We start from the raw sequence: 20,213 nt of genomic DNA, 5'->3' as shown, positions 1-20,213 counted from the left end.
ACAGTTACACATTTCTGCTGTTTTTGGCCACAACTATCGATGGTCCAACTCAGACAGGAGAAGTGGTGATTACGAGGACTTTTGTTTTTATAAAAGGTCTACTGAGCCCAAACGGAAACACAGTACAACTCAACTATGGAAGGTTAGGCTTGGCTTGAGTCCTGCTGTAGTGAAAGAAATACTGTCGATTTAGTTCCACACAGCTGTGTCTGTGTCTGTGTGTGTGTGTGTGTGTGTGTGTGTGTGTGTGAATGATCATGTAAGCCTCTTCCCAAACCACACTAAAAATAGTCATAATTTCAGCAAATTTGCCCAAACAGTATAGCATGACTGACTCCAGAGATATGAGTCGTTTGTATATGCCCGACTACCAAACAAAGCTGGTTCTGGACAGTTTCTTGTCCGGCTCAGAACTAAAATTATACCAGGAATCAAACATGTAAAAGAACGCTGCACAGGAAACACTGAGCCATGTTACAGCAGCCACACTGACCGATCTACAACGACAACCGAGTATAGAGTTCCCAAATTCCATCAGAACTGTCAAAACAAGTAGACGGAATGAAGTTGTTCTTTACTTCACACTCACTTTAAACATTCAGTGAGAAATCCATGTGCCTGTTACGTGGAAGGCAGCAAGTGTGAGCTGTGGTGTGAACTATCTGATTTTCCCAAAAGGCCATATGGATTTGTTTATGACATTCTAGCAGCCTGCAAGTTACACCCCTAATTATGCAAATAGTGGGATAACCACCTGTCATCCATTGGCGGATCATTGTAGCGAGCATATGCCGGTGCTAAGCTTCCATCTGATACACCAGAGACATGTCTTAGTGGTGCAAGCGATGGATTTTAATCATGGCTTACACTTTGCCACAACTCATGCGTATTTAATGCTGTGACAAGACCGTGGAGCTCTGAATGCTACTGTAAGTGTCTCTTAAGACCACCTGCAGAGTAGTTAAGGATGTGGACGGGATCATTTTGTGACTAAATCCCAAAAATAATGATGAGATTAACACGTTTGTCAGTGCCTGTAGATTTGAGTCAAAAAAAAAAAACAATCTTCCTTTCAATATTTTGTCAAATATATTTGAGGAGCATCTAATGCCATCAAGTGAAACAATTTGGTTACCAATTCTATTTTTTTCCACCCACAACAGTCAGCTGATTGGGTGACAGAAAAACATCAGTGTTTCTTCAACGCCCACAGTCTATTCTCATGCAAAGCTTTGACATGTTGTTGAGACTAACAACCACAAACTGAGCATTGTTGTCTGTTGTGTTATCATTCATTGTCATCGCATAGATACCACGTCACGCTATGCATCTCATCTCACCCCACCTACAAGCACTGTTCGCAGTCGAAACACAAGCCTGACCCAGGGATTAACTATTCCAAAGCGTTCTGTATTGTACCAAACCAAACCAACTTGTGTTTGTTCCAACATATCCACATCATGAAATTTCTCCTACCTCTTCCTCTTGAGTATTTCAGTCAAACACCTAATATTTCATCCCTCTACCTAATAATTCACTGGCAAGGCCTCTTGTTTCCCCACTTACTTTTAAGGTGTAAGGTTATTTTGGTGATATAAAAACATTTTCACGCCATACTATCACACATACAGAGAAAAAAATCAGTCAAAATGTTTTGTGGAAATGCAGGAAGTCTAGTCAACCAAATGAGATGAAAAGTGTAAAGAAAATAAATGAATGAAAATCCTGTCTTATCCATATTTTACTTGACCTTGATGGAGGAAGAAAATTTGATGGACAACATCTGCACTGAGAAATCGACCGCAGCAGATGTTGAGACATGAATCAACCACAGAAAAATTGTGGTGCAGAATTATCTCTACTATTACAAATGAGATAAGAAAGGAAGGCCTTTCTAAGAATACAGAGAATTTGACAAGCTCTTATCACATCTGCCACAGAAGATACCTCAGTCAGGTAAATTTAAACAACATGGTACGGTTCCATTAAAAGTTCTAGCAAACTATACCAGTGAGAAACCATGCACAACACCAGGATGCTGGAACTAGTTCACCTAAATGGAATGCAGTCATTTATAATGTAATCAACAACACCTCTATTTTCCTGCGATCATATGCCAAAACTATCTGTTTCCATTGACATTCCATTGGCAATTGTATTAGCAGTAAGAACTAAAACAGTGTACTAAACCTTACCTCACCTTATTTATTGATTACTTGCCATAACTGCATTCTGATTGTGATCACACTATTGCAGAAAGCTTTAAAAAAAAACTTGATTGTCAGTATAGGAAATCCAGGGGCATGTTCTGTTGGTTTCCTAATATTATAAGATTTTGGCTTACTGAGTGAACAACAATAATTCACAGCATGTGTGAGGTAGCCTTACACTTACACCCTCCAGTCACTGATGCTGGCCTCTTTTATTACTTTCACTACTTGGTTCACAAAATTTCACAAAATAGTGTAAGTGAGTAAATCACCTTTGCAAATACACCATATTTGCCAAGTACTGCTGGCCATTAAATTTAAGGTGGATGTTGTAAAAACCCTCTTGTTTGCTGCCAACTAGTTTTAAAATATATCGCTCTCTTTCAAAGCTTCCAATACAGACACCATTTGCATCATTGTTCTGTTTCAAGATCATAAAGACTTTGGAAAGTACTTTTTTTCTGAGTTGAGTCAGTACCACTATAATATATTTCTCAAGAGGAATTGTTGCTCAAAGTCATGTTCTCATGCTGTAACAAGGAGCTTGTAAAACTTCAATTTCAAACAAGGTTTTCGTGTACAAACTCCAGATAAAGTTTGACCAATCTCTGCTAACACAGACAAAGCTACACCAGCAGCACACCAACACCTTTTAATATATATACTGCATCCCTCTGTTTCGAATGTGTCTCCGTTTTTTTTTGCCCATTGTCTAGACTTCCTCATAGGAGGTAAGGAATCGAGTAAAGAAACCACAGCTAGAAGCCAGATGGCCAGTTGTTGTGTGTTCACTCTTAAATTGGGTTGAAGATTCAATAACGGCATTTAATAGACTTTGCTTGTGCTCAGGAACGGCTGGTTCACATCCAGTTCAGGGCTCTAGTGACGTTCACCTCAGACAGAGGGGATAATTAACGTCTGGTGTTATTCTACATGACAGCCTTAGACGTGACACACACACAGACTAATACTGTAATACAGCAAGACAGAGGGTGAGTGATACCTGTGCAGACATGGTTTATGTGAGAGGCAAAACAATAAAAGGGAATGTAAAGGTGGTTTTAAAAAAATTTCCATATTGCCTTTCTTAATCCATTAAGGTGAGTTTTTTTTTGTTTTTATAAAAAGGACTGGACTGGCCATGTGTGCATGATTACATATAAGGAGTTAGACTTGTTTTACACTGACAGCTTTTGTGTACTTTCCAGAATCTCTCAATTGGCTCAGCTCAAACTGCACGTTCATCTGTAACTTTGGATACCACAGGAGACTTGATTTTGCTTCACTGTTTCCAGATGTAACAAACTAAGATGTACTTATTCTTAATTCCATATGTTTTTAAAACCACACTTACCTAACATTATCACAAAATATACCATTATTATCTACAGGTAAATACCTGTAGATAATAATAAAGTAGGGAGAGCATGTAGCTGAACTTAGAAGATATCATGCAATGTTAAATTTATATGACTAGCTCAGACAGTTCTGTTTTCCAATTTCTGATCATGTATTCCCTTTAAGGTTGCAAATCTTACATCATTAGGTATGCATTAGTGAAAATCATAAAAGATTTACTGTATGTGAAGGGAGAGAGCAACTATGACCCTGTCTGCATATCAGAACTGTGCTTACACATCACAATTCCCATTCAGTGATTTTTAATAAAACGCTGATCCAACAGGGGTTCAAATCCTTACAGATTAACATATGATGAATAAAATAGGTGTTATCAAGTGTCTGCTTGCTTGTGTGTTTACTGTTTAGAAGGTCACAATATGAAGATTCTCTCCACTCCCCATTCTCCCTGATCCATTTTCATCTACTTAATTTGTCATGGGATTATCCAGGCAGTCCAAAGGGTTTGGTTGGTCCCACGTTTAATAACCAGAGCTGCCTCTTCAGACCGAGCCAGCCATCGATCCAGGCTGAAGAGGGAGCAAGACCCCTTTAGAGTGGAGGGAGGGTGGAGGCTAATAAGACGAGTCCCTAATCCAGCCCCTGTAGTGGGGGATTATGGCCAAGGCACAGGGTCATAGATGTACACACTACACTTCACTACAGGGAAAGGTCAGGTTCTCTGGGGACTATTACCTCTATTGCTTTGTCCTTTATTTATCTTTCACCTTTACCTTGTTTGAAGGAGAGAACTATATTAGTTTATATGATTGTGGATAAAAGCTTTGCCATAAACACACAGAAGCAAAGTCAATTTTACGTCGTTTAATTCATATTAGATTAGATTGCAGAATATTTCTGACTGGTTTAGATTTATTCCACATTACACCCCATACACAGCTAAAATATTTAACAGTTTTTTGAGGGTTTTTTTGCAGTTGGACATACAGCATGATGAAATAAAGTGGAGTGGGCCTTACTTATATATCATGTACCCACTTCACAAGCTAAAAGTACTGCTATCAGCCATTTACAAAAAAAGAAAATTAATTGTTAAGAATGTGGACCAGCGACTATTGTGATGATGAAATTGTTTATGTGCTCATCCAAATGACATTGTTAGTTCTGGCTGTGCAAAGAAAAATCCATTAATCTGTTTCACAAAACTTTATCTCTAGCCATTTCCATACAAATACCTCTTACGTGTTGCAGATTTACAAGGGCAAGCCTTCATTCACATTTTTAACCACTAGTTTGAGGAAAGGGTCGCTCTATTTAAAAAGAATGCCTTTGTTTGAAACTTATAAATTGCCAACTCCACTTTACACGATCTCAAGTGTGCATCAGACCAAAACATTAGAAAACACTAATATACCCCTCACAAGATGCTATTCTTTATGGGTAAAGTGGCACAATTCTTTCCTCAGTCTCTAGTGTCCCTGATTGATTTAGATGCTGTTATATTGAAGCTGTGAGCTAATGCCAGGTGGCTTATTTATTATACAAATTTACCTGCCTCATGACAACCATCTTAAGACTTATAAAATGGATGTTGCAAAATTGTTTGTACAGTGTGAAAAACATGAGTGACATAGTAATCACTCAGGTTGGCCATTAACAACACCAAACTGTATATCCACTTCACTTCCTTGCATTTTCCTACAGTGGGGTCTGGTAATATAGCCAAACCAACTTCCAATTTAGTGTACAAAGATATGGGGGTGAGCTCCTAATGTATGAGCTGTGGAAGTTTTCAATCATAGAAATAGCATGGGGTCCTGAAATAGGTCCTTAGTTTACCTGGAGCAAAGGGAGTGGCACTTTGTCTTGACTGGATGCCAACTCAAGGTAATAGAGCTTCTGGCTAAAAAGAAGACACTAAGGATGGGCCTTTATTGTTATTATGACTATAATGTATATAGCCACATTGAAGTAACTATTCAAAATCCAGACCATTAAGCCACCCATCATTGGCTTTCTTTCTTCAGTGTCTCTAAACTGGCCTTTGGACATTCAAAGGTTACCCTAGCATAGAAATGAAGAAGAAATTATGAATCTCTTTACATTTCTATAACATGTTGTCTCGCATGAATCTGTGTTATTTAGAGTCAGTCCCTCAGAAGCAAAGACTCTGCTTCTTCCCATTACCCAACAGAACGATCCATTATTTTTTGAAAAAACCCTCAACTACACAAGAAGAAATCCACTACAAAAACCAATAAGCAAAATTTCAACTCTAATTCAATCCTGTAAACACACAATTCCTCCACCTGACATCTGTTTATATAAGGTGGTCAATATGTCTGGGAAAATCAAGAGAAGTTTAGGGAACACATACAAACACCACCACATTATATTTGTGGATTTAAACTGTCAAGACTTATGTTATAGAAAATGTTTAACATGAGCTGCTGAATAAAATACTGATTGGTGTGAGACCAAAAGAAGAACTTGCTTTTGAACCTTGAAAAGGAGTACGATGACAATTTGTTTTCCAATGAGGGGATTTAACTTTTAATTAGAAAACTAGAATTGGCTTTCGAAAAAGTCATAGTACACTTACATAATTACAACATACCATATGCAGTGAATGAACATTTCAAATAATAACCTATCCTATAATGGCTCCACGGGTGAATCCTGTCAAGGAAGGTGTGGGCTAAAAGGTAATGGAATAACTGAGGTCCGATCTTCACCACAACAATTTAATGCCACCACAAAATGTGTGCATATGCTAAGCAAATATGACTATATCAGCCAACCAAGTTGTTGTCAATCTGGTGGGTGAATAAGTTATTTTCTCTTGTGGCCTTCTAGCCCTGGCATACTCTCGAGCCTTTGCTTTCACATCAAACTGATTTAAATATAAATGCAATGTGACCACGCTTCATGAAAAGTCTAAAAGCATTTTTTTTTTTCTGAGCAACTCTAAATTCTTCAAGCCTGGGCCAATTCAATGTCTGAATAAATTATGGCACAGAGCCATTTTAACTGTCTCTCTCCAACCACCAACCATGTCCCTTGTGTGCACTAGGGGGGATTTCCACTAAATATAACCTGACCTGAAACAAGCAGGGGGGAAAGAGGTTCCATTTTTGGGACAGTTCTGGAGTGGTGGGAACCAGGACTGTGGAGAAAGAGATGAAAAATGTAGAAGACAGAAATAGAATGCTGATCAAGTGAAAGTTAAACAAGGTGAACAGCACTCAGAGTGCTTCTGTGAAGTAATTAGCAAACTCTAATCTGTCAGACAGAGAGCTGAGACGAACTGTGCATAAACATAAACAGTGGCCTTATGTGAGACAGAATCCATGGATGGATGGAATAACACCACACTACTCACAAGTTATGAAAACAAGAGCCCTACAAATTTAGCGGTAAGTGCTCTACCTGTTGTGTGTGCATGTGTTTCTATTTCTGAGCATGTGGTTTTGTGCAAATTGGAGCTTGTGTGTTGGAGTTTGATGTTCATATGCAGATGAACATGAATCAAGTTTTCATGTCCACTTTGATTCTGACCAAAACGACTAAGACTATTTTAATGCATGAACAAATGCAGCAAATTTATCCTGAAAACCAAAAATGAAACCCCCAGGGTTGTATTCGAGCTGACAATAACTATCCTTGACTTCTACTGTTGTCTAAATGTTTTCTTCAGTGGGGCTTAATACTGGTGGGGCAGAAATTCAGTTTGCACATGTGCTGTTTGTGTGTGGTTCCAAAATATGGGCATTGATGATCAATCAATCAATCAATCAACCAGTCAGCTGTTATTTATACAGCACCTTTCATAGAAAGCAATGCAACTGAAAGTGCTTAACAGGATAAAAAACAATAGTATATTATAATAAGGAACAACCCAGCCATCAACTATCCCAACCAACACATAAAATAAACAAGCATTACCCATAAAACAGGGATGAGGAATTGAAGAAAGTGAGGACGGGAGGAAACGCTGACATGGATTATGCAGTCAGTTACAAGGGAAAATACTGAAGACTAAAAAACTGGTGAATATCCAGAACTCGGCAGGAATAAAAGAAAAGTAAATATGTAAATATAACAAATAATGAAATAGACACATAAATAAATATCCAAGTAATACTGCAACTGTATAATATTTATTTAATAAGGTTAGTAAAAAGGGTATGCTGGTGAGGTAAAATGGACTAAAACGAAAGCATGGATAAATGAAAAAAGAAATAGTTCAAATAAATGTATCAAGTTCACTTAAAAGCCAGGTTATAAAAAGGTAAGACTTAAGTTTGCTTTTGAAGATACTGGTATATTCTCTGCTGCCTTTGGGCCTTCAGGGAGGCTGTTCCATAGACGAGGATCATAATAGTGAAAGGAGGCCTCCCCGTAGTTTTTTGTCCTGACTTTGGGGATGATCGAAAGACTGGAACTATCATACTCTGGGAGTTAAGCAATAAGACAACAGAGAGCTGGTTTCCCACAGGGCTGTGGAGTGAACCATCCTGTTTTCATTTTGAACAAGAAATAGAGAGAAACAGAGAAAGATTCTTTTCGCTTGACAGAAAAAATAACACTGACTATTTACTGGGTAGAGTGAGGATGTCAACCTTCCTCAAGCCCTTGGAGATGAGGCCTTCAGCAAAGCACCGTTATAACACTGCAAGTGCGTGCGTGTGTGCAGACTCCCAACTCAAAGAAGATCTCAGAGGGTGAGGTTATTGTGGGGGGAGGCGGCATTCACTCTTCAAATCACGTCTGACTCATCTAGGTCGAGGATCTGCTCAGACTAGGGGGCCCCAGAGAGCAACACAGCCAGTGGACCAGAATATTCAGTCAAACTGAAGTTTAAAACAAAGCAAATCTAATTTCAAAAGCTCCAGTTTAATTGTTCTATTTTTGTTTTTGCAAATGTTTAAATATATAAAAACACGAAAACTCATATCCTTCTGTTCTCATCCTTGCATTATAATGTGCAGTTAAAAATAATCTCAAAAACTAGATTAGAGGTCCCATTTACAACACCGCCCCCTCTGTCTGACTTAAATCCTGGAGACTCTTATCCACACACAGGCCTCTCAGAGTGGCTAATCAGCAAACCAAACAACTGTTGGTCAGAGCAGAAACAGGTCCAAAGTAGCACCTTCCCCATAAACACTATTCTGTGTGTTTCTTATAGTCTGTCCACTGGTGCAGGTTCCTGGAGGAAAAAAAGGGGGTCATAAATCTCACTCAGCCTGATATGTGGCCACGCCGGTCATGATTAAAAACACTGCTCTGAAAATATCATGAGCCAGGAGTTGTAGGAGCCAGAGGCCAAGGCCAACGCTAACAAAAGGCTTGTTGTGTTTCACGATTCAGTTTAGTCGCTCTAACACATTTGAAATTTGAGAAAACATCAGAAAGCTGTTACTGCTGAGTTAAATAAAGAATTATTCCAATCTAAACCTAAGAGATTACCAACGTCTGAGTAAGGTGTGCCAGGGGGGTAAAAACATTGCAATGAATGTTGCCTCCTTGTGTTTAAAAGATCAGCTCAAGCTATTTCATTAATATGGCTTCCTATGTGCTGAAGTTTCCCATTTAAGTGTAAATGCATTTTGAATTTGACAGTAAAATAAGTAATTCATTTTCTGAAGATAACATGAAAACAAATTAGTAGCTACAAAATGTTGCAAGGTGGAGATTGCACTGATATTGGATTGTTGTTCTATCATCATGAGCCACTTTTCCTCTGCCCATGGAGAGCTACTGATATCTATTAAAGAAAAAAATAAGTGTTATCCTCATGTCTCATTCTGGAGTCAAAAAGGAATACTGCCTTTGAGCCATTTGGTGTTTTTGTGCCCAGTGGCAGACAAAATTGCACAGTGAAAATGAGATTCATAAGGAACTCATCTAAATGCTGATGATGCCACGATTTGTTAGTTATCACACAGTGCTGTAAGTTACTAGTAAAGGTAAAGCAACATTCACTGTGTAACTACAGTGTGGGTCAAGCTCTGACCATGAAAAACAAGCAAAAGCAACCCCAACTGGTAATCACTTGGTTGTCAATGCTCCAAGTTTAACAACAGCTCATTTAGATTTTCTTTCATTTGCGATCAAACAATTCAATAAGTAATTTCCACTGCCTTAAATATTCATTGTAATCACTGCATTGTAATAGGAACGCTATTATTTTTTGACAGAATGAAGGAAAGAAAATTATAGGACAAAATGACATGATTATAGGAAATGTAACATGTTAATTGTTTTAGTGGTGAGATCAATGTGAGAGATATGACAACAAACTAAGTAAAAAACTATACTACAGGCATGTAGGACTAACACATCTTCATTTTAAGCATGAATCAAGCATTTTATGGTATCGATCATCAAAAACTGTCAGTGTAGCAGAATGTTTGGATACATGCATTACAGGTTTGGCTGTATACCATGCAAATATTAAATATAAGCCATTTTGAGACACCATCACAACAGCTATAAGTCTCATAAACATTATATTTACATCACATTTCCACTGTGCCTAACTGTGTCTTCCGACTTCAAGATCAACTTTATGTAACAAAGCAATCGTGTTTTATTTCTCCTAACAACTTCACACTTCAACAGATTTAATTGTCACAGTCGAGAATGAAGTCCCGTTTCAGACTACAGCGTGAAGCTCATAACATTTGCAGTTGCCAGACTGTACGTATACAAAATCCATATCACAAACATTTCAGCTGTAAGAAAAACAACATCCTCACACCAGCTGCTCGTTTTAGAGAAGATGACAAATGCCAAAAAATTGCTCCAGACTCCCCAACTTTTTCTGGATCCTCTGATGATTTATTGGGGTAAAACAGAAATGTATTTGGTGTGTGAGATGAGAGGAGTGCTGCCGGAGGAGTGATATGGGCAATGGTGTGAGGCCAAGCTTAAATGTGTTGTTGAATGAACTGAGACATTTCTGGTTAAAAGCTGCCCGCTGGGATCTGCCTCTGAGTATATATGATAATCAGCTAAAATAGCTCACACGGAAATGTATTTCTGCTGAGATGCACGCAGAGTAACTTACATGCAAAACGTCCAATATCAAAGAGATGCTCTTTTTATAAAGCAGAGCAGAAGGCAAAGAGCTCACATATTCAACCCTGCTAAAGACACTATGGGAAAAACCTTGAATGTTTCAAAAAAGTTATATATATAACAACCATTCTCTGTTTTGCATCATACTAATTGGTCACAAAGTATTATAAAACTACATGAGGACTTTTTGGTGTTTTCCCCGCGAGGACTAACAAAACTGTGTAATTGCGAAACAGAGTGGCAGAGGGACCAGGAAGGCTTCTTTAGTTTCATTGATTTTACTGATAATGACAAAATCTAACAAAATAACACCAGAGGTGGGAGGAAGTGGTGACTGGATGGTAATTATATGAGAGTCACGGTGAGACTGAAAGGTCAAAAGTGCTATGTGTTGCACTTAAACATCAATAAATCCTTACAGCAGTGACTCCATGGTGCCAACATACACCACAGATTAGATTTCACACAAATTAAACTGGATGCTATGGAACAAAAAGGGATTACCTTGTAAACAAGAACAGAGGGGTGATGTTATTTCAATGCCTACAATGCTTAAGATAACAGAGTTCCTTGTATTTGTAGATGGAGCAAGTCAAACTTCAAATTCAAAAGTTCCAGAGGGTCAGTCGCTCAAAGTAATGTCACAACTTGACCTAAAAGTGTGGTGTGGAGAGTGATGAAACATGCAAGCAACTTGTCATAAATTGCAACTGCACCTCAAGTACTGAAGCTCTGATGATGGGCTGAAAAGCATGAATTTAGATGTCTGGACACCATCCAATCCAATTTTTACAAGTGTATGCTAATAATTGCTGCTATGCTAAGATGGAAGTTTTAGTTTGACTTTTTAGATTGCACTCCTGAGGGTGTGATAAGTCTAAACTAAAAGTTGAGGCAAATTGATTGAAAAAAGATTGAAAAATGTAAATATCAGTACATACAATACAATGCAACAAACTAACCATAACACTATTTCAAATGTTGCTGCAAAGAAAACACTAACTGGAAACACAAAGCACTGAAAAAGAAGAAGACACTGAGGCTTCTTACATTTATGGATGAATTGGAGGAGATTGTAGGATTGAGGTTCAAAGAACAAAAAAAATAAATCTAGGTTAGGTTTTAGGGAAGTTAAATGTGTGTAAAATGCAGCTGAAATTATTTGTATGTGTTCAATCACATAATTGTATGTCATCTTGTTTTTCATGGCCCCCAAATGAGCCTTTAATGTTAATATAAAAACATTTGGACCACCATGTTTTTACAATAGCTCACAATGGACAAACCAATCATCTTTTGAGTTCTGTTGCTACCTGAAGGCGACATTAACATAATCCAACACACTTGTAAGGGAAAGGTGAAGTGACGGATATTTTTCTGCAACATATCAACACACATTTCACACACTGTATCTTAAATGCAAGAGATTTGTAAAGCATGGACTACTCAGCGAGATGTCACAGAACAGCTTCAACTTAGTATCTATTTGAAGCATCATGGTATAATTTGAAATGCGGATAATTTAATCTGCAGTCAGATATTCAACCACTGAGCTGTGTCCCAAACCCTATTTTCATGTCTGAAATGTATACCGGAGATGCTTTAAGTTCCCTATTTGTGGGATTGATTCCAGCCACTTTACAACGTTCCACATGACAAAGACAAGTGAGGCCTGCAGGCGTTAGGAAGTGGGCAGGAATTCAATCACACACGCATCTGCTTTGCAAAAATAAGACATGATAGACCTAACCGGCAAGAGACTTTTCCTATGGGTGTCAGTAAAGTATCATTACTGTGAAATGACGCTGTAATGCAAAGCAAAAATCCAAATTTGATAAGCAAAAATGCAAGAGGGACTTCCCACACAACATATTTACCAGAGTCATGTTTTCACTCAGTGATTCCTTAAGGGAACATGAAGGCATCTAACCACATATTAATAATAAATGAACTGATCAAATCAATGCCAAAGGGTAAGAGGATACTTCTGATAATGTCCAAACATATATTTGCTAAGGATGCCAAATGAAGCCTTCTGGACAGTCACTGAACATTGTAAAATTAATTTGCTCGTAATGTTCAAATAGCTGCAAAAACCTTTCCATGGGGGGGGGGGGGGTAGGGTATGTATGTGTAAATGTTTTCCTTTCATCAAAGCTGCGACTGCGAGCCAAAAGTAAGTACTTTGAAAATAATCATGTTTGTGGGAAGATGATAATGTGGTAGATTTCCACAGCACTTTGGGGTGGATTGTATCTTTGAGGATGTGATGAAAAACAGGAGGGGGCAGAAAAGGAATGACACACTCACTGTAGCTGTGGCCATGGGGAAATATTCCTCATGAGCAAGACAACATCGTTATTCATGAAACGTTCAGACACATTTATTGTACCGTCTTACTCCCGAAACTCATGGGTTTTAAATGCAATATGGGTCACTCTGTCACTCTGTATATCTGGAAGTTTTAAACCTGGGTGAACCTGCTAAAACACTATTGCCATTGACAGCATGTTTTTTTGTTTTTTTCTACACCACTTCACCTGTGTGTGAATTAGCATGGAAAACAATGGAAAACAGAAACAAAACAAAATAAGTCCATACCCTTAACTGATAATGTTATGATGGTTATATCATTTTACATATTTTACCATTTTTACCTGATTTTTAAATCAATCATCAAGATGACGATGAAGGAAGTTTCAAAAAGGACATTTTGAGGGCTATGTGTGTCGGAGCACTGTAACAGAAAGAAAGAGCTAACAAAAAAAGCATTTAGTATGTTCACCCAAATTTGATGCTTCCACTGATTCAGATCAGAGCCAAAAAGCCAATTAAAACCCATGTGCATTGCCAGTAGTGAATGCCTATTAAACCCATTACCACTGTTTAAAAACCCAAAATGTGTTTTTTTTACCAGTGGGAATGGGTTATTGGTGAGAATCCCTCTGTGTTTGAGTATCGTACAAAAATCCTGTTTGTACTTTGTCACTTCAAGTGTTTCCAGAGTAAATCAACTTGTTTTAATGAGATTCTTGAAGCATATCCCATATTGTTAATAGCTTCTCTTTACTTATTTTGGGAAGTGTCATATCAAAGATGGATAGCAGACACACTACTTTTTTATGAAGAACACTTTTTAGCAGCATGTTCGAATGTTCTACCATATACTCTTTGCTGCATGTGCTTCTATGTATTTCTGAAACACAAAGCTTGCAATAGTTTAGTGTTTCCCAACCTTTCTTTATGAGGACCCAATCTTTAAAGATGGTAAACAAACATGATATATACTGTGAGAAGAACAAATTGGTGCATAATGTGGCAACTAATTTAAAGATACTACATACTATCATTTTGAATTTATATGCAACATTTCACCAATGACTGCCTCAGCTGTAACCTGCCTTCTTCACCCATGTGTGCCAATGACCTATATTTAGGTCAGTGCCAATACTCCACATATTAGAACATTAAAGGAAAATGTGGCTCCTCCAAGATGTGTGCACTATGGATAATTGTTTGTCTGAGTGAATTAGAAGTGTAACATACATAGGGCATCTGGGAAGTGACTGCACATGCCTCATATGCTTCCCTCACATGTGCTGCTATGGCAGACAAACTTCACAGGTTGACCTCCCCTGTAGAAGACAATGAAACAGATTGAGTAAAAGGGGTGGGGGGACGGGGGGGCAGGGCTTTTTTCAAAGGGACTAATGATGTGGGTGGAGGAGCTGAGGGGCTGCAGGTCCACAGAGAGGAAAAGCCCTGAGACAAAGAGATGCTAAACACCATTTAATCTTTTGAGGATTTATTGTGCCAAATCGCAAGGCACTGCCCTTGGCAAATTGTGACCCTCTTTTAACAAGTCATACACAATGTAAATGAACCACAGAGTTTTTTTTTTTTTAAATACTAATGAGAGACACAAAAAGGAGAAAAATAAGAGGCAAATTTAGTGTAACTCTTAAACTTAAAAATTAAACTGAAATATTTGTGGACTGAATTTTATTTGACAGATCTCTTTGAGATGAGACCAAAAAGCATACGTATGAGCTATAAAGTAATAACAATGTAAGACCAGAATAATAACTACAAGTTAAATGATTCTCTTTATGTTTAATTTACCTTGGAGAGACCTGCAGCAAATGAGCAACTCCTTTACTACTCTTGGCATTTCAGACAGGAAGAGAGTAAATTGCTTGGTTAATTAATCATTCAAGAGGCAAACAGACTGGATCTGCTTTAGGAAATTAAATTATCATTACCTTGTTTTTCTTTTATTTGAAGGCTCTATTTGCAGCTTGGAAAGAGTATATTTGGTTTAGCGTTCAAAAGCAAGATTCTTTCTTTGGCTCTTTTTTGAAATACAAGACAAAGAAAGGTCAACGACACATCACCTCTCCAATCACATTTCCCGCTAACACTTCCTGTATATAGAAAGTGTCATTCCTGGGGTTTAAGCAATGCCACATAACATAAATGTAATAGTGTTTAAATTGTGGATACAAATTGAGAGTCAAGTGTGTAGTCAGTGGATAAAGGTGCCATATTTTAGATTGTGACAGGCAGACACATAATTTTGGCACATGTCCTTCTGCTGACCGTCTGTGGAACTAAGATGACACCAGAGTCAGTGTAAACAAACTTTGGCTGGCTTCCCATGCTCCTCATCTTGGGGTTAAGAAAAAAGATCACATTTTGATTTATGTGTGGATGTCAGAGCGTGTAAATGATTGTATTTCTCAATCAAGACCTCGGTGCTCCTGTGTTGCTTTAAGTGAGACACAAGTGACCTGCAAAACTGCTCTCAGTTCCACTCAGGAAATAATAAAGCAAACAAACTCAAACACACACATATACACACACACACACGCACACATGCACCCGCACAGACTCCACATGATTAAGTTGTCTAGCTAGCGCTTTATTGGGATCCTGGCACACGTAATAATAGGAATAGTAAGCTTAGCACATTCCCAATAGTGCTGAGTGGAGACTTTGACCACTCCAAGCACTTCACACTTCATTACCAAAACACTGTCTTCACCATTTAACAGTGCCAGTGGTTGCAATAATTAGCTATAATAAGCCCAGTATGATATTATGACAGTATGAGTGTTTTTATGACTAATATTCCCAGCGCCTGAAATAAACGCCCACTCCTCAGCAGTTTAAACACCCATCCTGGCCACTGTGTCTCTCTCTGTCTCTCCTTCCCTCTCTACAAGTGCAAGTATGATTAAAAGTTGACATAACTAATAGCCTCTCTGCTAAGTCAGGCAGAGGAAGGCAGTTCCGACTCTCACAGGGACCTGTGGGTTTTAAAGTGCTTTCAGCTTGCTAATGATGAGCTTGCTACCTTGACTTCCTCACTGCTGAGTGTGTACTTACCTCCTTAGAAATTGAGATGTGTTAGATACAGTTGGAGTGGCTGTGGTTTGTTGGTGAATACGAGTAGCATAGATGTATGAAGAACCAGCCATTGATCAATGAAGCCCTGGTTATATGTCCGCGAGCTGTAGCATCATTCTCTTCCTCTTTGGTAGGAATGCGTCCAATTCCCGGCGTCCAAACTTGTACCACCACCCGATGGTGAAGCAAGATACTACAGGACCCTGATGGTAAGAGCTGCATCTTGAAAAATCAAAAGCTATGTTTCCATCCTGGTACAGTATTGTCTGGTTTGGAATGGTGAAAGCCCTGGGTCAGGAGAACAGTAACTTTATTTGGTGGGCGGGGTGCCACGTCATACCGGTGTGACAATAATTGAATTAGACACAACAGACAAAAATGGAGGACATCCAGCAGCTCTTTTCTTCCACGTCTCAACAGGACGTCAAGAAAAAGACTCTACCAAAAAGTTTTGTGGTTGGGGCTGGTATTATTCTGGTGGAAAAATGTATATATATAGATAGATATATATCGATATAAATATATATATAAATATATATATATATATATATATATATATATATATACAGTATATATATATAAAGCACCATTAGAGCAATGGTGCTTTTCAGCTACTTTTAGCAGCAGAGAATAAACCACTGTAAAAGTTATAATACACACAGTATAATATATAACTGTGGCCTTTTAAAATGTTTGTTAAATCACAGCTACATAAATATTCAGTTCTTGCTCAGGGTTAGATAAGCCTATCGTGACAAGTGGCTCCTGACAATGGAGAGGGTTACGATAGCGCTGCGGAGAAGGAGAAGAGAGAATCATTGTTCCCCACGAAGGCTATTTCGTGGGGAGTAAATGAAGCCCAAAATAAAAGAGGAAGAAAAAGACACAAAGAGAAAACTTAAGCACGGCAGCTGAAAAATTGTGCAATGTTTCTTTGTAATTCAATTGCCTCTATACTGATAAGACTCGGCAAGAAATGGAGGGTGTTTCTTCCATTAATTCTGCTCTGCAGTTTTGTTTTGGTAGAAAGAAGCTTTAGGCAGGTGAGGGTGTGTGTGTGTGTGTGGGGGGGGGGGGGGGGGGGGGGGGTGTACTTCAATGCAATATCTGTTGCTATATGACACTTTTTTTAAGTCTTTGCCTGAAGTGCATGGACCCAAAACTGGATTAAAACCAGTCCCCATGGGAACAAATAGGTTCACGGTGTTGTGTTTAACAAGATTACCACAAAACTGTCGTATTCCACAATGTGTGCACTGCTTAGTTATTGAGTATTAGGGAAACATTTTGGGGAAGATAATGATCTTCTAAAAATCACCTTAAAAAAATGCAAATTCATCAGCATAAACAATTATATAATATATCAGAAACAGCAGGTGATCTTCGCTACTGTTACATTTAAACCTTAGGTGGTACTGCATCACCTGCTCACCAGTGAAGTGAGAGATTAAATAGGTAGTCTTGGACCAGAGACAGTTAGACAGAGAGAGGGCAGGTGAAAGAGATAAGTATTGGTGTCTGCTATCAGACCAAGCAGCACGTAGTTCCAAACCTAAACCTGCCACTTTATCTAGAATGGGCAATCAGAGTTTTTTTTGGAAGTCACCCAAGCCCATAATGGAGCAGTCGTCCAGTTTTTAAGACTTAAAATCAATCTGAGATGGAGTTTACAATGCAAGAAAAAGGGCCTATGAAAAATAATGTCTTAGTCAAGCAGCTTTTTCCTTAAATGTTGCTATCTGTGAACAATGTGGACGTTGTGTGTTGGCAGTGTCAGTGTGCATTTCCTCTGCTGTAGTGACTTTTATATGGCCTTGGCGGCAGCAGGGAGCCTGCTCAGTGGCAGACCACTAAGCCAAATTGATTAGATGAAGGCCCTCCTCTTCCAAGGTGTCCACACTTTCTCTCCCACAGGCAATCTCTCTAATGGTCTCCCAGCAACCCGGTCACTGCAGGCTTCAAGGACCAAGGGAGCGAAGAATCAACGACCACAAGCGCAGGTCAGTGGAGGAACGGAAGAATTCATCCACACACTGGGTTTTTTTGAGGAGATAGAAGGCAACCTTGTCTTGTCTGGTGTTGAAAATTTAAAAGGTGGTCACATTACTAAAAGAAAAACGCGAGGGGTCAGTCGCTGCAATCACTGAGATATTTTGTTCATGTTCTGAGGATGTTCTGCAACAATTCAGTACAGCTTTGAACATTTTCTCGATGGCCCTTTAGCTTCTCCTTTTATTTCCTGATAGAGTACCCTGAGCAGCTGTAATTAAGCCTCAATAAAAACCTAGTAGTAAAAATCCTCACAGTCAAGGAATAATCACAAAAAGTAGTCTTCTCTGAAGGTCAAGGATGGCACTACAGTGAAAGCACAAAATAGTTTTAGTGATCTGTGGAGTGTTGCGTACTTGTATACATGCGGGACGTAAAGGAGATCCTTTGGACAGTAAACACACAACAGTGTAGGATCTCTTCTGTCAACAGCATGAGCGATATGAAAGTGGGCACAGGTGGTAACTCTAACCACTTAAATTAAGGCAGTAAACACTGATCTTAAACCATAATTGTAACAAGTAAATTACTCTCTGAAGTATTTAAAAGGGTTGTCATGCAGAACCTCATGTTCATTCCTGAATAACTTTCAAGAAATCAAGCAAGTAAACTCCTCTTCATAAACAAAGGACGCCAAAAAAACTCTTAGACTTAAGCCAACATAGAACAAACCATTCAATTTCAAAGCGCCATTAAGAAACAGTTTTAATTTAAAGTTTCAGACTTTTTACTTCTCAAAGACTAGAATTTAACGGTAAGTGGAGGCAGCGGCTGCTCTGGCGTCCGTGTAATTGCGGGAAAATTACATTCATTATTGTAATTTACATCTCATCTCCAATCCAATTATTAGCAGTTTGACCTGCATGGCACATGTTAGCATGGGAATCTAAAATGACGTCCCAAGGCAGAGGAAAGGGAGGGATGGAGGACTGACAAAAATGGCAGTGAGAGTTTGGGACTTTGGGAGCTGTAGGAGGAGGGAAAAAAAACAATCAATATGCCTCGAAAAGATGATGATTTTAAATAGCCGTAATTCTCTGCCTTAGAGCACAGCTGCCAAGGGCGCCGTTGCTACACTTTGATGTCTGATATCCAATATAGCTGCCAGTAATTTGGTCATCTGCATCTCCGGATGGACCATCATCGTCCTGTCTGTTTACATGTGATGCCAGGCAGTCAGTCTGTCTGCCTGCATGTCTGTCTGCCTTTCCATCTCTTAAAAGTATCATTCGATACACCTATAAAACTTGTATGTTACTTTTGGAGTTGGAACGGAAACTTTAAAATGGGTAAAAGTCAGTTTGCATTATACATAATCTCAAAGGAACAAATATACACTGTAAACAATGCAATCTTGACAGTAATACTGCACTTAATGTAAACCAACACAGAACAGAACAGTCATTTGCCCTTATCTGTCTGACAGCCATAATCAGGTCCAACACAGTCTCTCTTTCTTATCTGTTTTCTTCACTGTTATTGCAGACAAGAAACTGCTACGATATATCTGTCACCATGGCAGCATTACATTTCTTGAATGCAAGATGTACAGTTTAGGCCATGCAGGGAATAGGCTTAGAAGAGTGTGTCTGTGTGGGAAGGTAAGACAAAGCTTTTAAATATTTGCATCACGTGGCATGACAGGCAACATGAGCAAAAAATTATTCATTACTAATGAATAAGAGCTACTGTTGGAGGTCATATTGTATGGGCAAGACAAACAGCAGTTGGAGCAATTCCCCTAAAATGGTGTTGTGCTTTTGCTACGGGATGGACTTGCTGTTATTTTGCCCACTTTCACTCAGCACAACCTAGTTGCTCTTAATAAGGTGAACCCAACATTCAAACATGCACCCAGAGCAAGATAGCAAGACAGGAAGTGAACACAAGTGCCTGAGAAAATTAGTAAGTTGGTGATTATTCAATTAGACGGAGCAGAGTTGTGGTTATGCTGCCCCATTTTTGACAATGTGCTTGTAGCCTTTATCCTACAATTATTTTGGGCAACAGAACATTTTCAGATAAATATTCATGTACGTGGCTCTGTAGTGCTGCTGCAGAAATACATCTAAACCAGAGAAGAAGACATTGAGCAAGCAC

At 38.7% G+C, this 20,213-nt stretch overlaps 1 protein-coding gene across 4 annotated transcripts in view; it reads right to left on the bottom strand.

The window, feature by feature from the left end:
* Nucleotides 1–20,213, bottom strand: part of LOC131462458 (partitioning defective 3 homolog) — a 325,725-nt gene that overhangs the window by 199,679 nt on the left and 105,833 nt on the right. The window lies entirely within an intron of this gene.

This window comes from Solea solea, chromosome 1 (genome assembly GCF_958295425.1).
Source record: "Solea solea chromosome 1, fSolSol10.1, whole genome shotgun sequence".
Classification (NCBI taxonomy): domain Eukaryota; kingdom Metazoa; phylum Chordata; class Actinopteri; order Pleuronectiformes; family Soleidae; genus Solea; species Solea solea.
Note: the sequence above shows the minus strand (reverse complement) of the source record. Positions and strands in the feature narration are given on the sequence as shown.